A 20,015-nucleotide genomic window follows, 5' to 3' on the forward strand; every position below is an offset into this window, starting at 1 on the left:
CTGCTGGCATTTTCCAAGCTTCTAATGGGGGAATTTGTGAGAGAATAAGTGTTGGTTCAGGCGGCCATGATGTTCCTCTTCAGCCATTAATGAATACATCTGTTAGTAACCTGAGAAGATTTTTCTGGAAGGAATGTAGGGGGCCCCACAGAGCTCCTTCTACAGGAAACCAATAGGGTCTCATCGCCTGTGAAAAGACATCTTGTATGAATTAAGTATTGTACCATGTATATGACATCACCTTACTTGTTTTTTCTGCTTGTAACATATATAAGGGGTCATTTCCCCTCCTCAATAGAACTGATACTGAACACTGTGCCTGTGTCTCTTCTCCGAGCTCGTAATACACACACACATATATATATATATATATATATATATTAATTAGAAACTCTGTGACATCGCATTGAAGTCCCCTTGAAAACTTCCCCGACAATGGTGACCACCATTTGCACCGCAGCAGCTTGCGCCACTGGGGGAATAGACGTTGGTGCATGTTGGGCCGGCCAAACCTCCTCTGCAGGAGTAGGCCGAGGCACGTTAGTTGGTGCCAGCTGATAAGGCCAAACCTCCTCGACAACAGGAGTAGGCCTGGACACATCTGTAGATGACTTATGCTGGAACTTTGGTGCCATGACAGGTGCCTCGGCAAGTAGACCTCTTCCTCCTGTATGGTAACCAAAGGGATCTGCATCCAAGTAATCCAATGGGAAGTAGGCAAATGGAATCTGTGTTGGATTTTTCTGTGAGGGAATTATCCTGTTTGTGGCACCAAAAACTCTTGTGGCAGCCACTGGGTGTAAGTAGGACGTACCTAGAATACTTTGTGATGCCAGAGCACCGTTTATTCGAACCACGGTCCAAAGATGGGAAGCAGTCTTCCTGGGCCAGACACAATGAGTAAATAAACACACTGACGTAAGGTTATGGTTAACTTCTTTTACTGAGCTTGTGAAGTTGATATAATACAAACAGCTGGCCTTAGTGTGAGAGTGCAGCATACCCATTACGAGCCTTGTTGCCATTCTGAGACTTGTAGTGCTTTTCACCAGACGAATTGTAGTAATTGAGCTTCTGGTAGCTAGGGTCCTTCCAAGGCACTGTAACTGATTCTGCAGGGACCTGTAGTTCTCCCATGAGTGACACTTGTAGGATGACCAGGGATAAAACTGAAGTTTTAGGAGCTTAGGAAACACAACACAGCACACCTGAGCTTAGCTGTGCTCAGGAGTACACACTGGGGAGAACTAATTGCGTACTCACTAACTCCTCCCCTGTACCTCACTAAACAGAATGAACTTTTAGGGTCTCATTGGTTCACATGGTCACATGGGGGTTGCTGCTCACATTTTGTAAAGGCACAGTGATACATTAAACTTACATTTATAGAATCAATCAATTTAAGAAAAATATATTACCGTATATACTCGAGTATAAGCCGAGTTTTTCAGCACGATTTTTCGTGCTGAAAACACCCCCCTCGGCTTATACTCGAGTGAACTCTCCACCCGCAGTGGTCTTCAACCTGCGGACCTCCAGAGGTTTCAAAACTACAACTCTGGGAGCTTGCTGGGAGTTGTAGTTTTGAAACCTCTGGAGGTCCACAGGTTGAAGACCACTGCGGCCTTCGACATCATCCAGCCCCCTCTCACCCCCTTTAGTTCTGTACAGTACTCGCCTCCGCTCGGCGCTGGTCCGGTGCTGCAGGACTGTCCTGTGAGGAGGTCGTCCGGTGGGATAGTGGTTCCGGGCTGCTATCTTCACCGGGGAGGCCTCTTCTAAGCGCTTTGGGCCCGGCCCCAGAATAGTCACGTTGCCTTGACGACGACGCAGAGGTACGTTCATTACCAACGTCCTTCTGCGTCATCGTTAAGGCAACGCCTCTATTCTGGGCCCGAAGCGCGGAGAAGAGGCGCTCCCGGTGAAGATAGCAGCCCGGAACCACTATCCCACCGGACGACCTCCCCACCGGACAGTCCTGCAGCACCGGACCAGCGCCGAGCGGAGGCGAGTACTGTACAGAACTAAAGGGGGTGAGAGGGGGCTGGATGATGTCGAAGGCCGCAGTGGTCTTCAACCTGCGGACCTCCAGAGGTTTCAAAACTACAACTCCCAGCAAGCCCGGACAGCCGCTGCCGTAGGCTATCACTTCGCAACCGGTCTGGTGCCACGAGGCCCATTGGCTCCAAGCACTTCTCCCTGCGACAAGAATCCGAGTCCTCCGTGGCCACACCCTAGGAAAAACAATGACAGTATAAGGACTCCTCCATCCACAGCAATTTTAACTACCAAGATGCCACCTGGAATTTCAGGGCCCTCCTGCACCTCAGGAGACACTTAGAACGTACACCATGAAACATGAAGAGAAGAGAACATCCTGAAAAACATTTTTACTAACTGTTTGGCTTTAAGCATTACTATGACAGTGGTATTAGGCAAACAGTATTAAATAATAAGGCATTTATCATTGTTCTTGGCAATAATTTAAAGAAAGTACACTGGAAGAAATTATTATGAGCACAATTTAAGACTATCTAGGTTATGCACATATCTCAACTAGACAATCCTGATTAGAAAAAAAAATATTTGGAATGGCATGCATAGCATTTGTGGCAACAGACAACGAAGGTATAAGAATGTGTAGTAAAGTTCACGACATAAGTCAGGCACATGAACGCATTTTTGTTACTTCTTGGCCCAAGGCCAGGTACAGTTACTTAAGTGTACCTGTCACCAAATAAAACTTTTAATATAGTGTAATTAGCAGACACTTTCCCATTCACTTGCTTTTAAAATTATCTACATAAATATGTTCAAAATGTAATATAAAAAACGGCCACTAGGTGGCTTTGTTCTGTTTCCTGTCACAATTAATACAGTGAGTTTGGTCTCCTCCTGGCCTGGCAGGAGTCCAAACTCAGGAAGTGTTTCTCTACACTGAGCTTGATTGACAGCTGTACAGAAAGTGAAAGCTCCACAGATACTCACAGAAAGCTGCACAGACTGAAGGCTGAAGGAGAGCCTCACTGATAGCAACACAGACTGAAACATGCACAGAGCTTGAGGTCTTCTATTCATCAGAGCACTACAACCATGTGAGGGCGGAAGTGGTCCCCCAGCAGGCTTCAGTGATGTCATACAGCACTGAATAGTAGTCTTTAACTTCTTGTTAGATTATTGCTCCCACATGCACTGATAAACAGTACAATATAAAATTCAACTTTTATTGGTCCTTATTAAAATAAAAAAACAAGGTTTTGAATTTAAATAAGGACCATTTGAATGTTGAGTTTTATATCTTACTGTTTATCAGTGCATTATATTCAGTGATGTCATGCCTGCTGGGAAACGTCCACTTTCTCCTGCTGGGAACGTGAGCAAGAAGAAAGGTATTATACACAGCTTTTTAAAGCTCTGAATTCTGGGCAGGAGGGATGTTAGGAGTAGCTAGTGAACATAGCCTGAGGTAGTTTAGAACAGTTTATTTGGTGACAGGTACTTTTTAAATGTTGCAGGTACTTAGAACAGAACATATAGCAGTCCTAGGGCATTAATACAGAATGTCCTACTCAGGCTGGTAGTAAACAAAAGCAGGAACTGGAAACTCAGGCTCAGATGCCAAAAAGGGTATAAGGAACAAAAAAAGAAAAGCAAATAAGAAACATGAAGGGGTGAGCATTATTGTGTCTCAGCTTCCTACGCCATAAACAGCTTTCTTCTTTAAAAGGTAGGATGCCTGCCATCCCAGCTGTGGTGGTCTCCGCCTCTCCTTGGCTAAGACAGGAATCTTGCAGCTCTTCCTGAAGAACCCTCTGGCGAGTTAATGCTATTGGTCCAGAAAATTTTGGACAGGTTAGAGTTCGAAACAGTAGGACTGATAGTAGCCACCATCTGTACAGAGGCAGCTGGCACTGCTGTGGCAAGAGGTTCTGCAGCAGCTACTTCTTCAGCTTTAGCTTCTTCTGATAGAGGTGTCCGTGGTTTTGCATCTGCACGCACCTTAGTAAACAGTCCATGTGGGTCAAAGGACCAATCGTCTGAAGGAAAGTAAACAAATGGCAACTGCATTGGATTTTTGGGTCTGGTTACTGCAGCCGCCAACTCTCCTCTTTGGCTCTGCTCTGGGGTATACTCAACAATTTCCCCACTTTCAAGATTATGTCAGGGTCGGGGTAGACTCGCATCACAGCCCTCCTGTTTACAAGAATAGTGCCACCATGGTGACAATCCATCAGGGTCCCAAACTCCCTTTGACAACAGTGGCCCGTCGCCGGACCAAAGGGGCTTCACCTGGAATAGGGTGATCAAGCATGTAGATGTATACTCTCTCAAGGTATTTGGTGTCATCTTGTTGTTGCTGACGTACCTCTGGTTTCAGCAGTCGCTGGAGAGCTCCAGCTCTCTTTGCCTCCCGGATCTACTGGATGATGGCCGCAATGTGGGTCTCCTGCTCCGCTTCTGGAATCAGGCCAGAGGGAATCGGGGATGGTGTTTGCCAGGCAGAGGGGTCAGGTACTTGTGCATCACTGCAGGGTTATCGCCAAACACCCACCGTGGCAGCAGGGGTGACTTGGGTCGCTTACCAGGTTCTGCCGCCGACTTGTCAAAAGTAGTTTTAGCTTCCAGAGGCGTTGCCAAGTCCTGGGGAGAACCCCACGTGGGTAGCTGTGAGGCCGCAGGGCTTCTGGAGTGCTGGGGCGTCCGACCAGGAATCATCTTCCGGCAGCGGAACAGTCAACCAGTCATCTTGTAAGGAGAGGGGCGCCAGTAAGTTCACAAGTAGTTGTGCCAGCTCGGTAATGTCCGTGTCGGGTTTCGAGGAAGTGGCGGCCTGCCATCTTAGTACACTCATTAGAGGTGCTGTCCGCCATCTTCTTCTCTTCGGTCACACAAGGTACAAGTGAAGAGCAGAGTCCTGCTGCTGGCTTTCTAGGAGGCTCCCCCAAAATGTCCGGAAGTACGTCACCCTTGCAGCCTCTTCAACCATCCTCTGTGCAACAAGGGGGCGGTCCTTTGAGTCCCACTTAGGCTTTGGCAGAGCAACTTAGTTAGTGCCCAGGGATGGGGCATTTAGACTGGCAGGAATTCTTTGCATGCTTTGTGCTTGCTGAGTTAGTCTCTGCTGGAGAAGACTGATATCTGTGGCGCAGCATGAATTCGTTGCGATGCTTGCACATTCTTACAATGTGAAAACATGCAATCTTTGGCAATCTTCACAAGATTTATGGCCTTCAACAAAGTGCTCACCCTCTATTTCATAAGCGCCGGTCGACATATAGCAACGTCTCGTACACTTTTCTGGCACATAAACTGTCACACACTTCGTGCAGTTTCTGGATACAGTTCAGACTTGGGGGGGGGGGGGGTTTAGAAGGCCTGCATTCGTATCATGTTCATGCATGCCAAAAACGGTTGTGGCGTCGGTGTTCGATGAGGGAATTATGCTGTCCATGAGTCACTAAACACACCGACATAAGGTTATGGTTAACTGCTTTTACTAAGCTTGTGAAATTGGTATAACACAAACAGCTGGCCTTAGTGTGAGAGTGCAGCGTACCCCTTGCAAGCCTTGTTGCCGTTCTGAGACTTTTGGTGCTTTTCAGCGGACGCAATTTGTTGAATTTGAGTTTCTGGTAGCTAGGGTCCTTCCAAGGCACTGTAACTGATTCTGCAGGGACCTGTAGTTCTCCCATAAGTGACACTTTTGGATGACAAGGGATAAAACTGAAGTAGACCTCAGCTTAGGAAACACAACACAGCACACCTGAGCTTAGCTGTGCTCAGGAGTGCACAATGGAGTGAACTAACTCCTCCCCTGAACCTCACTATACAGAAGGAGCTTTTGGCACAGTGATACATTAAACTTACATATATAGAACAACAAAGTAATTTAAGAAAAATATATTATTTCATATTACACTATACACATAATTTAAATTATAAAGGAACTCTAGTGGGCCCAACACTATATGCTGCCAGGCTGCTCGAGTCAGTCCTCAACCACGAGACAGCCACTTGTGCTAAGACACCACATGCCCACCACCATTTGTCCCTTTGTCCCCATTTGTCCTGTTATCAATACCACCGGTATACAAGGAGGAATATTATCACCATACATATTACCCTCATACTGTTACTGACAAAATCCTGTATACTGAAACCAATATTACCAATGATACCAGTATACAAGAAGAAATATTATCACCATACACATTACCATTATACTGTTACTGACCAAATCCTGTATACAGAGACTAATAGAGATGAGCAAACTTTTTTTAAATTCGATTCGGCCGATTTGCCAAATTTTCCCAAAAAATGTATTTCAGGACGGATTTATTTGCTGCGAATCTATGTTAAAAATGGCTATTTCTGGCCTACAGATAGCCTCAATAGGGGTGTAGAACAGTTTGCTTTGTTCTATCACGCATAGGGAGTGTGTTGTGTTAGTGAAATAATACTGTTATTCAGTATGACATGCAGATTACAGGAATCGCTGTTAGAATCACTGGCGCAGAGCGTTTGAATGTGGCAGCAGGGAGACCATATGGAGTAAAAATTGAAGAGTAAATGTACCCATTCTGGTGATCATCGAGCTGGCGATTCGCCGCGAGGCGAGCTACCACCTGTTCCAGCCCGTGGCTCTCACTGCCCCTCCCTCCCTCTGTCTTACTCTTTTGTGGAACTGCAAATGTTTCATTTAATCAGTAATGGTTCATTGTGATCGCTCCAACCTGTTTCATTGGATTCTTGTGGTAATTCCACAGCTAATATATGACGTTGATAATCTTAGGGCCTCAGTCCTGAAAATATCATATCGATTATTTTTCAAATTGAAATGTAAGATTTTGAAATTGAAATTTAAGATTTTGAAATTGAAATTTAAGATTTTGAAATTGAAATTTAAGATTGTGAAATTGAAATTTTAGCTAACACGCCCAAGTTTTAGTGTCCCGGGCCTGGCATGTGGTTACAAAGGACCAAATGTAACAAGAAGTCACATGTCACATGGTGGCACAATGACACAATGACAGAGCCTGGAGGTGGCATCAGTATGAAGAGACCATATAGTGGCTGAATGACCGCCTGGAGTTTGTGGCAGAATGAGGAGACCATATCGTGTCTGAATGGCACAGCCTGGAGGTGGTTGAAGCATGAAGACACCGTATAGTGTCTGAATGGCACAGCCTGGAGGTGGCTGAAGCATGAGGACACCATATAGTGGCTGAATGGCACAGCCTGGAGTTTGTGGCAGCATGAGGACCCCATATAGGGTCTGAATGGCACAGCCTGGAGTAGGCTGAAGCATGAGGAGAGCATACAGTGGCTGAATGGCACAGCCTGGAGTTTGTGGCAGCATGAAGAGACCATATAGTGTCTGAATGGCACAGCCTGGAGTTTGTGGCAGCATGAGGACACCATTGAAATTTCAGATTTTGAAATTTCAGATTTTGAAATTGAAATTTAAGATTTTGAAATTGATATTAATGATTTTGAAATCGAAATGTAAGATTACTCTCCTAAGTTTCAATGCCCCAAGTAGTCACATGTCACATGGCAGGACAATGACAGAGCCTGGAGCTGACATCGGTATGAGGAGACCATATAGTGACTGAATGATACAGCCTGGAGTTGGCTGAAGCATGAGTAGAACATATAGTGGCTGAATGGCACAGCTTGGAGTTGGCTGAAGCATGAGGATACCATATAGTGGCTGAATGGCACAGCCTGGAGTTGGCCAAAGCATGATGAGACCATATAGTCTCTGTTTGGCACATCGAACAGCGAGGAGGCAGGTAGGGACCCTCCGGCTGTCCTGTAAGCTGTTCGGGATGCCACTTCCTGTCTAATAGCACAGCCTGGAGTTGGCTGAAGCATGAGGATACCATATAGTGGCTAAATGGCACAGCTTGGAGGTGGCTGAAGCATGAGGATACCATACAGTGTCTGAATGGCACTGCATGGAGTTTGTGGCAGCATGAGGAGACCATACAGTGTCTGAATGGAACAGCCTGGAGGTGGGGAAAGCATGGTGAGACCATAGAGTGTCTGAATGGCACAGCCTGGAGGTGGCTGAAGCATTAGGATACCATCTAGTGGCTGAATGGCACAGCCTGGAGGTGGCTGAAGCATGAGGATACCATATAGTGGCTGAATGGCACAGCCTGGAGATGGCTGAAGCATGAGTAGAACATATAGTGGCTGAATGGCACAGCCTGGAGGTATCTGAAGCATGAGGAGAGACCATATAGTGGCTGAATGGCACAGCCTGGAGTTGGCTGAAGCATGAGAATACAATTTAGTGGCTGAATAGCACAGCCTGGAGGTGGCAGAAGCATGAGGATACCATATAGTGGCTGAATGGCACAGCCTGGAGTTTGTGGCAGCATAAGGAGACCATAAAGTGTCTGATAGCACAGCCTGGAGTTGACTAAAGCATGAGTAGAACATATAGTGGGTGAATAGCACAGCCTGAGTTGGCTGAAGCATGAGGATACCAATAGTGACTTAATGGCACAGCTTGGAGGTCGCTGAAGCATGAGGATACCATATAGTGGCTGAATGGCACAGCCCGGAGTTTGTGGCAGCATGAGGAGACCATATAGTGTCTTAATGGCACAGCCTGGAGGTGGCTAAAGCATTTAGAGACCATAGAGTGTCTGAATGGCACAGCCTGGAGGTGGCTGATGCATGAGGTTACCATATAGTGGCTGAATGGCACAGCCTGGAGGTGGCTGAAGCATGAGGATACCATCTAGTGGCTGGATTGCACAGCCTGGAGGTGGATGAAGCATGAGTAGAATATATAGTGGCTGAATGGCCCAGCCTGGAGTTGGCTGAAGCATAAGGATACCATAATGTGGCTGAATGGCACAGCCTGGAGGTGGTTGAAGCATGCATATACCATGTAGGGTCTGAATAGCACAGCCTGGAGGTGGCAGAAGCATGAGGATACCATATAGTGGCTGAATGGCACAGCCTGGAGTTTGTGGCAGCATAAGGAGACCATAAAGTGTCTGAATGGCACAGTCTGGAGGAGGCTGAAGCATGATGATACTATATAGTGTTTGAATGGCACAGCCTGGAGGTGGCTAAAGTATGAGGAGGCCATATAGTGTCTGAATGGCACAGCCTGGAGGTGGCTGAAGCATGAAGAGAGACCATATAGTGGCTGAATGGCACAGCCAAGAGTTGGCCGAAGCATGAGGAGACCATATAGTATCTGCTTGGCACAGCCTGGAGTTTGTGGCAGCATGGGGAGACCATATAATGTCTGAATGGCACAGCCTGGAGCTGACTGAAGCATGAGTAGAACATGTAGTGACTGAATTGCACAGCCTGGAGTTGACTGAAGCATGAGAATACCATATAGTGGCTGAATGGCACAGCCTGGAGTTGGTGAAGCATGAGGATACCATATAGTGGCTGAATGGCACAGCCTGGAGGTGGCTGAAGCATGAGGATACCATATAGTGTCTGAATGGCACAGTCTGGAGTTTGTGGCAGCATGAGGAGACCATATAGTGTCTCAATGGCACAGCCTGGAGGTGGCTGAAGCATGAGGATAGCATATAGTGGCTAAATGGCACAGCCTGGAGGTGGCTGAAGCATGAGGATACCATATAGTGGCTATATGGCACAGCCTGGAGTTTGTGGCCGCTAACCTGACTACCAGAGCAAATCCCCACAATATATACACTACTAGCTGAGTATTAGACATAGAACACCACCATAAATAATCCCCATAGTCACTGAAATAATCACACTGAAATCATGGTGCCAAGGGTCTCTAAATGCTAATAAACAGTATATCTCCAACTAAACAATTTTACACAGAAAAAAAGAGCAATAACTACTGAAAAAAAGAATCACTTTATTAAATCATATTTAACCTGTTGGGGACCGAGGGTGTACCTGTACGCCCTCAGCCCACTTCCTGTCTATAGCGCGTCGGGCCCGGCACCTAGCAGTGGCCGGGACCCGTGGCTAATAGAGCGCAGCACTGATCGAGGTGCCGCGTGCTATTAACCCTTTAGACGTGGCGTCCAAAGTTGAACGCCGCATCTAAAGGGTAAGTAAACCATTGCCGGTTAGGTCAGCAGGACAGCCGGAGGGTCCCTACCTGCCTCCTTGCTGTTCGATCGTCGAATGACTGCTCAGTGCCTGAGATCCAGGCATGAGCAGTCAAGCGGCTGAATCATTGATCAATGGTTAATTAATGGTTAATTATACCGCATGGTCAATGGCAGGCCCGCAACAAAAATTCCAAAGTCCAAAATAGCATATTTTTGGTCACTTTTTATATCATGAAAAAATTTATAAAAAGTGATCAATACATAAATGGTACCACTAAAAACTGCAGATCACAGCACAAAAAATTAGCCCTCATACCATCCCATGCGCGGAAAAATAAAAAAGTTATACGGGTCAGAAGATGACAATTTTAAACGTATAAATTTTCCTGCATATAGTTATGATTTTTTCCAGAAGTTTGACAAAATCAAACCTATATAAGTAGGGTATCATTTCAATCGTATGGACCTACAGAATAAAGATAAGGTGTCATTTTTACCGAAAAATTTACTGCATAGAAACGGAAACCCCCAAAATTTACAAAATGGCATTTTTTCTTCAATTTTGTCGGACCATGATTTTTTTTCCATTTTACTGTAGAATTTTGGGTGAAATGACTGATGTCATTACAAAGTAGAATTGGTGGTGCAAAAATTAAGCCATTATATGGATTTTTAGGTGCAAAAATTGAAAGGGTTATGATTTTTAAAAGGTAAGGAGGAAAAATGAAAGTGCAAAAACGGAAAAACCCCCATGGGGTTAAAATACAGGGACATATGAAAATTTGAACATGCAAGGAGCAGTGTAGTTAGGCACCCTTAAATCACAATGAATATTATTAACCATATCAAAAAAGTGCATGGGGGAGATAAGAGACCAATATACAACTAATAGCTAAATCACTGCAATAAGGTGCCCTGAGGGTCTTGGACAATGTTCTTGATCTTAACCTAATAATAGCCTAATCTTAACCTAATATTATCTTTTTTCTCCTATCTTTTAGTGTTGTGACATTTATGTGACTTTGACGTATATTTGACTTTCATTTTATGTGATGCTGATGAAGAACATTGATAAGAAGAACTTATTAACCAGAACATCATGTGCTGCTGATTACATCTTTTCTTTTGTCTCACGTTATTGTGTATATTTTGGTGTGTATATTGTGCATATTTTTCATATCCTTTGCATTGGTGGTGGGTTTGTGGTCACATTTATGTTTATACATATTGGCCCTCATTTACTATTGCAAACCCGACATGTTTTGTCGGGTTGTGCGCCAGATTCTGTCGCATTGCGTCAGAAATTCTGTCTGCGCCAGAATTTACGCCAGAATTGAAAAAAACCAGACTAACTCTCCATTTTGCTAAGAAAACCCGAAAAAGGGGCATGACTGCTGGGAAAAGGGTGCGTGGTCTCCAAAAAGGGGCGTGTTCCCGACATTTTCACAAAAAAACAACATATTTACTAAGGTTTCTACATAAAATGTGGTGGATTTGAGCTGAGGAAAACCAGATCAGAGCATGTGAGTCCCAGCCCGTCACTTACCCCGCTGTGCTGCTACTGTTACTCAGCTCCGCCGCGCTCGTCCCCGTCTCCTAGGGTGCGCACGCAGCAGAGCTTTGTCACTTAAAGGGCCAGCACGCCCATAATTAGTCCTTGCACCTGACACCACATGATAAGTTCCTGCCACTCCCACACCCCCCTACTGGATCTTCAGTTCCATTTGCCTGAGAGAAAGCGTTCCCTATAGCCTGTTTGCCATACCCGTGTACCCAGATCTTCCCGCTACGTTATTTGAATACGAACCTTTGCCGCCTGCCTTGACCTTCTGCTAGGTTGACTATGCCTCTGTCTCATCCTCCTGTACCGTGCCTTGCCCAGGTACCTGTGTGGTCGAGCCATATTGGGGGTAGCGACCTGGGTGTCGTCTGCCACAGCAAATCCATCCTGCTTTGCGGCGGGCTCTGGTGAAGACCAGCAGCACCTTAGACTCTGCTTCCCGATACGGTCCGAGTCATCAGCCACACAGGAAGAAGATCCACTACCTGCTCCGAGACATCAGCATCCAGGTGCGTGACAGCAAGATCCGGCCATGAATCCAACTGGGGTTCCTCTGCCTGATTCGGATCTTGAATCAGTCGGGGCGCTCCAGTCCCAGCAGTTGGCCTAGCAGGCACAGCAGCTTAACCAGTTATCCGCCATGATGCAGCAGTTGCTGTCTGCCCAGCAAAACCCGCCACGGCCTCAGCCTCCTCCTGCTCCAGTACAGCCTCCCGCTGCTGCAGTTTCCGCCGGATCGAAACTCCGTTTGTCGCTTCCTGAGAAGTTTGAGGGGGATCCCAAGTCCTGCCGGGGATTTGTGACGCAGTGCTCCATGCACATAGAAATCATAGCGGACCAGTTCTCCGCTGAACGAGCAAAGGTGGCCTTCGTCATCAATCTCCTGTCTGGAAGGGCCTTGGCCTTGGCCACTCCACTATGGGATCGCAGTGATGCCATCACTACTAACCTCCAGGCGTTCCTGATGGAATTTTGCACAGTTTTTGAAGAACCTGCCCGAGCTTCCTCCGCTGAGACGGCCTTACTGAATCTTTCCCAGGGCAACTCCACTGTGGGTGAGTACGCCATCCGGTTCCGGACCCTGGTGTCGGAGTTGTCTTGGAATAACAAAACTCTCTTGGCTACTTTCAAGAGAGGATTATCTAGTCAAATAAAGGATTTCCTCGCTGCCCGGGAATTGCCATCTAATCTAAATGAACTGATACAATTGGCATCCCGGATTGATATCCGTTTCTCTGAGAGACGTGAGGAACAACGTCAAGAAAGAGAATCTGCACGACCTCTGCACTTCCCTCGCTTGGCACCAGTCTTCCAGCAACCACTGCAACCTTCTACTTTGCCTCCCACTGTGGAGGCTATGCAGGTGGATCTGACTCCCCTGACTCCGCAGGAAAGAACTCGCCGACTAGTTGAAAATCTGTGTCTCTACTGCGCCAGTGCTGATGATTTCCTCAAAGATTGTCCTGCATGTCCACAGCCACAGGGAAACACTCGCACCTAGGGTTTGTGGGAGAGGCCTCCCTATGTGTGAATTCCTCCTCTCCACGTTTAAATATAACGGTTCAGCTTCATCTTCCTTCTAAAGTGAACCTCTCAGTTTTGGCCTTCCTGGATTCTGGCTCTGCTGGTAACTTCATCGATGCCTCTCTAGTGCACAAGTACCTCCTGCCAGTTCTACGCCTCCTGAAACCACTGTTCATCTCCACAGTCAATGGAGAAAAACTAGACTGTACCATCCTATACCGCACAGATCCCCTGTTGATGCAGGTCGGAGTCTCACACAGAGAGAACTTGTCCTTCTACGTGCTTCCACACTGTACTTCTCCTCTCCTGCTAGGTCTACCTTGGTTGCAGCTCCATGCCCCACATCTGGATTGGAAAACTGGAGAAGTCCTACGCTTGGGTCCGCACTGCAACAATCATTACATTCATGTACGAGTGACCAAGTTGGAACCATCATCTCGTCCACTGCCCGGGTTGCCTTCCTTTCTCCTGGATTATGTAGATGTCTTCAGTGAAAAGCAAGCCAAAGTGTTACCGCCACATTGCCCCTGCGATTGTCCCATAGACCTGCTGCCCGGCACCACACCTCCCAGGGGCAGAATCTACCCGTTATCTGTTCCCGAAACTCAGGCCATGTCTTATTATATCCAGGAAAATTTACAGAAGGGATTCATCAGGAAGTCCTCCTCTCCTGCCGGTGCTGGTTTCTTCTTCGTAGAAAAGAAAGACGGGTCTCTACGACCATGCATCGACTACCGGGGCCTGAATAAAATCACTGTAAAGAATCTCTATCCACTTCCTTTGATCACAGAGCTATTTGAAAAGGGGACAAATGGAAGACTGCATTTAATACTCGTGAGAGACATTTTGAGTATCTGGTGATGCCATTTGGACTCTGTAATGCTCCGGCGGTCTTCCAGGAGTTTGTCAATGACATTTTTCTTGATCTCCTATACTCCTGTGTTGTTGTCTACTTAGATGACATTCTCATCTACTCGCCCAACCTCCAGACTCATCGTTCTCACCTCCGCCAAGTCTTACAGTGCCTCCGAGAAAATCATCTCTATGCAAAACTTGAAAAGTGTGCTTTTGAGAAGTCCAGCCTTCCATTCCTGGGGTATATTGTTACCAATCAAGGTCTGCAAATGGATCCTAACAAGTTATCCACAGTACTGGATTGGCCTCAACCATCTGGCTTGAAAGCGATTCAGTGCTGCCTCGGCTTTGCTAACTACTATCGGCAATTTATTCCGCATTATTCCACCTTGGTTGCCCCCATCGTCTCTCTCACCAAAAAAACTGCTAATCCGAAGGTCTGGACTCCAGAAGCCGAAGAGGCCTTTAAACAGTTAAAATCTGCCTTTGCTTCTGCCCCTGTGTTGTCGAGACCAAATCCAGTCAAACCATTCATTTTAGAAGTGGATGCTTCTTCTGTCGTTGCAGGAGCTATTCTCACTCAAAAATCATCCCAAGGAAAAACTGTAACCTGCGGCTTCTTCTCTAAAACTTTCTCACCTGCGGAGAGAAACTATACAATAGGAGATTGTGAGCTCTTGGCTATTAAGTTGGCCTTGGAAGAATGGCACCATCTCTTGGATGGCTCTGTACATCCAATTACCATTTATACTGACCACAAGAACTTGCTATATCTACAGACTGCTCATCGCCTCAACCCTCGACAGGCCCGTTGGTCGTTGTTTTTCTCCAGATTCGACTTTTTTATTCATTTCCAGCCAGCAGAGAAGAATCGTCGTGCTGACGCCCTATCTAGATCCTCTGAAGTACTTGATCTAGAGTCACATTCTCAGCATATTATACCTCCTGATCGTCTCATTTCTGCAGCTCCAGCAACTCTTCAGCACCTGCCTCCAGGGAAGACCTATGTTACTCCCCGCCAAAAGCTTCGAATCTTGAAATGGGGGTCATTCCTCTCATGCCGGTATACGCAAATCCGTGCAACTCATCTCCCTTCAATATTGGTGGCCAACTTTGAGAAAAGATGTCATGGACTTTGTCCGCTCTTGTTCGGTCTGTGCCCGGGACAAGACCCCTCGTGCCAAGCCTACTGGTCTACTACAACTGTTGCCAGTTCCTGAGTTGCCCTGGACCAAAATAGCAATGGATTTCATCACCAACCTTCCATCTTCCAGTGGCAACATGGTCATCTGGGTTGTGGTTGACCGATTTTCTAAAATGGCTCATTTCATACCCTTGCCAGGTTTGCCATCTGCACCGCAGCTTGCCAAGTTATTCTTTGCCCACATCTTCTGTCTCCATGGATTGCCTACCCATATTGTCTCCGATAAGGGGGTCCAATTCATCTCCAAGTTCTGGAGGGCCCTCTGTTCCCGTCTCCAGATAAAATTGGACTTCTCCTCGGCTTAACACCCTCAATCCAATGGTCAAGTCGAAAGGGTGAATCAGGTCCTGGGGGACTATCTTCGCCATTTTGTCTCCGCCCGTCAAGACGACTGGAACGATTTATTACCCTAGGCCGAATTTTCCTATAATCATAGGAACTCTGAATCCACTGGAACTCCCCCCTTCTTTGTGGTCTTTGGCCTTCATCCTCGTCCACCTCTTCCTTTGTATTCCTCTTCCTCCAGAGTACCTATGGCTGACAAACTGTTCGGAATTTCGCCTCCATCTGGCCGAAGACTCGTTACTCGCTTCTTCTTGCTACGAATCGTATGAAGTCTCAAGCAGACAGGAAAAGACGTCCTCCTCCCGAATTCTCTCCTGGGGACAAGGTGTGGTTGTCCTCCAAGTACATCCGCTTTAACCCCTTAAGGACCAGGGGGTTTTCCGTTTTTGCACTTTCATTTTTCCTCCTTACATTTAAAAAATCATAACCCTTTCAATTTTGCACCTAAAAATCCATATGATGGCTTATTTTTTGCGCCACCAATTCTATTTTGTAATGACATCAGTCATTTTACCCAAAAATCTATGGCAAAACGGGAAAAAAATCATTGTGAGACAAAATAAAAAAAAATATAAAAACGTAATTTTGTAACTTTTGGGGGCTACTGTTTCTACGCAGTAAATTTTTCCTTTAAAATGATATATTCTCTTTATTCTGTAGGTCCATACAATTGAAATGATACCCTACTTATATAGGTTTGATTTTGTCGTAGTTCTGAAAAAAATCATAACTACATGCAGGAACATTTATACGTTTAAAATTGTCATATTCTGACCTCTATAACTTTTTATTTTACCACGTATGGGGCTGTATGAGGGCTAATTTTTTGCACCGTGATCTGATGTTTTTAGCGGTACCTTTTTTGTATTGTTCGGACTTGTTGATCACTTTTTATTCATTTTTTCATGATATAAAAAGTGACCAAAAATACACTATTTTGGACTCTGGAATTCTTTTGCGCAAAAGGCATTGACCGTGCGGTTTAATTAACAATATATTTTTATAATTCGGACATTTCTGCACCCGGCGATACCACATATGTTTATTTTTATTTACAAATTTTTTTTTTTTTTTTAAATGGGAAAAGGTGTGTGATTCAAACTTTTATTAGGGGAGGGGATAAATGATCTTTATTCACTTTTTTTCACTTTTTTATAGGGACCTATAACACTGCACACACTGATCTTTTAAATTGATCACTGGTTTCTCATAGGAAACCAGTGATCGATGATTCTGCCGCTTGAATGCTCATGCCTGGATCTCAGGCACTGAGCAGTCATTCGGCGATCGGACATCAGGAGGCAAGGTAGGAGACCCTCCACGTGTCCTACAGCTGTTTGGGATGCCGCAATTTCGCCGCGGTGATCCCGAACAGCTCCCTGAGCTAACCGGCATGGTTTCACTTTCACTTTAGACGTGGCGTTCAACTTTGAACGCAGCGTCTAAAGTGTTAATAGCGCGCGGCACCGCGATCACTGCCGCGCGCTATTAGCCACGGGTCCCGGCCGTTGTTAGAACAACGGCCGGGCACGACCCGCTATGACAGGGATAGAAAGGGAAAGGACTCAGGACGTATCAATACGTCCTTGATCCTTAACAGGTTAAGGTACCCTCCTACAAACTTGGTCCATGTTTTCTGGGTCCCTATAAAGTAAAAAAACGACTTAATCCTGTGGCTTATTCCCTCCATCTGCCCGCCTCTCTCCGGATCCCGAATTCCTTCCATGTCTCCCTCTTGAAACATCTCATCCACAACCGTTTTTCTCAAAAAGACATCACACCTTCCTCCATCTCTGGTACCTCTGATGTTTTTGCTGTAAAGGAAATTCTTGGCTCCAAGCTGGTCAGAGGGAAACGCCACTTCCTTGTGGATTGGGAAGGATTCGGTCCTGGGAGCCTCAGGACAATATTGCGGACCAAGATCTTCTTAAAAGATTTCTGAGCCGTAAGAAGAGAGGGAGACCTAAGGGTGGGGGGGTACTGTAATGTGCTGCCCTCCGGCCGCAAGCTCCGGCCGTGAGCGCAGTAGCCCGCATGCGAGTCCCAGCCCGTCACTTACCCCACTCTGCTGCTACTGTTAGTCAGCTCTGTCACGCTAGTCCCCCGTCTCCTAGGGTGCGCGCGGGGTCGAGCTTTGTGATGTAAAGGGCCAGTACGCCCATAATTAGTCCTTGCACCTGACACCACATGATAATGTGGTGTCCCGGTACCGTATTGTATACGTTACCTTTGCAGAGGTCCCCATAGTCAGAGTCCCTAGGACGTCGGGGTCCTTCTTTTGTAGTTTTCCCCTTGTCCCCCCTCAGTTAGTCATTGACTATATAGAAGTTCGTATAAGTATAGATATATATATATATGTAATTGCCTACCTATTCAAGCGTAGCAGGACCTGCAGGTCACGTGATTAGTTCAGAACGCTATGGTTTTGCTAAAGGACCTTTGGAGGTTCCCGCAACGTGTTCACCCACAATGCATTGTAACGGTGAGTGACAGTTGTTATGGACCAATCCAAAACGGCCAGCCCCTGCCCATATAAGGGACCTGCGCCATCTCGATCCCTCTCTTGGGTTGCTGACTCTGGAAGAGGTAGGATCTCCACAGCTTACAAGACGATTTACTAGGCCAAAGCCTAGCGGCCTAGGCCTCTAACATAGTGGATAGACTAAGCAATTCCCCCCTACTCATCGCAAGATCACTGGACCTAAACGCACCCCTAAATCCAGCGGATCTCTGCTATACAATCCTTAAGAAGCTAAATTGTGCTTTTCTGATCCCAACCGACTGTCAATCGCTGCTCAAGCTATATGCATAGAGACTCTGTTATCTGGACTGTTACTATTGCTGCATGTACAGAAATTATTCAGTAAAAAGTTCCTGCAAGTTTTCAGTTAACAGTGGTTGTGGACAATCCTTTATTTCTGCATCACCTATTTCTCTTGGGAAGGGTGGCAATAGGCCTATCAGGAAACACAGCATTTAACCCTCACCCTGGTGTCACAATTGACAAGGGTTAACAGCGCCCTTAAATATCCTGAACAGCAACACCCTAACTACCCTACACCCCCACAAGGCTTTATCCCAATTCCGCCACCACAATAAGTTCCTGCAACTCCCACCCCCCCCCTGCCGGATCTTCAGTGCCATTTGCTATAGCCTGTTTGCCATACCTGTGTACCCAGACCTTCCCGCTACATTATTTGACTACGAACCTTTGCAGCCTGCCTTGACCTTCTGTCTCATCCTCCTGTACTGCGCCTTGCCCAGTTACCTGTGTGGTCGAGCCGTATTGGGGGTAAGCGACCTGGGTGTCGTCTGCCGCAGCAAATCCATCCTGCTTTTCGGTGGGCTCTGGTGAAGATCCGCGGCACCTTAGACTCCACTCCCCGATACGGTCTGAGTCATCAGCCACACAGGAAAAAGATCCACTACCTGCTCCGAGACATCAGCATCCAGGTGCGTTACACACATAGGGAACAATGGTATCGAATAGGGTATTTATATTATTATTATTTTTATTATTTTGCACTACTTCTCTACTTCACATGTTCAGTTCTGACTGGTGCAAAACGCCATTCACAGTATTGCATAAATAGCGGAGATGATTGCAGTTACTGCACGTCCCTTGATAAAGTTAAGCCAGACGAAACGTATGTTGGGGTAGGCAGTGTCAGCACATCACATGGATGAGTGTTTGGTATTCATGATTTTGTGATACTATAACTGTATGGGCATTTATAACAATAGAGAGTCTTCTATTGTTAGGTTAAGATTAGGACTGTTGTCCCAGACCCTCAGTGCACCTTATTGCAGTTGCATATTGATCTCTTATCTCCCCCATGCACTTTTTTGATATGTTACTAATATACATTATGTGATTTAAAGGTGCCTAACTATACTGCTCCTTGCATGTTTTTAGAATTTTAATATTTCCCTGTATTTTAAACATGATTTAATAATAAAGTGATAATTTTTTCAGTAGTTATTGCTCTACGTTTCTACGCAGTAAATTTTTCGCTAAAAATGACACCTTATCTTTATTCTGTAGGTCCATACGATTAAATTGATACCCTACTTATATAGGTTTGATTTTGTCGTACTTCTGGAAAAAATCATAACTACATGCAGGAAAATTTATACGTTTAAAATTGTCATCTTCTGACCCCTATAACTTTTTTATTTTTCCGCGTATGGGGTGGTATGAGGGCTCATTTTTGTGCTGTGATCTGCAGTTTTTAGTTGTACCATTTATGTATTGATCACTTTTTATTCATTTTTTCATGATATAAAAAGTGACCAAAAATATGCTATTTTGGACGTTGGAATTTTTTTGCGCGCACGCCATTCACCGTGCGGTATAATTAACCATTAATTAAACCATTAATTAACCATTGATCAATGATTCAGCTGCTTGACTGCTCATGCCTGGATCTCAGGCACTGAGCAGTCATTC

General features: G+C 45.8%; 1 protein-coding gene across 2 annotated transcripts in view; it reads left to right on the top strand.

The window, feature by feature from the left end:
- LOC130276609 (cholesteryl ester transfer protein-like) overlaps positions 1-20,015 on the top strand; it is a 264,288-nt gene that overhangs the window by 85,383 nt on the left and 158,890 nt on the right. The gene's annotated exons all lie outside the window — the stretch shown is intronic.

Source organism: Hyla sarda, chromosome 6 (genome assembly GCF_029499605.1).
Source record: "Hyla sarda isolate aHylSar1 chromosome 6, aHylSar1.hap1, whole genome shotgun sequence".
NCBI lineage: Eukaryota > Metazoa > Chordata > Amphibia > Anura > Hylidae > Hyla > Hyla sarda.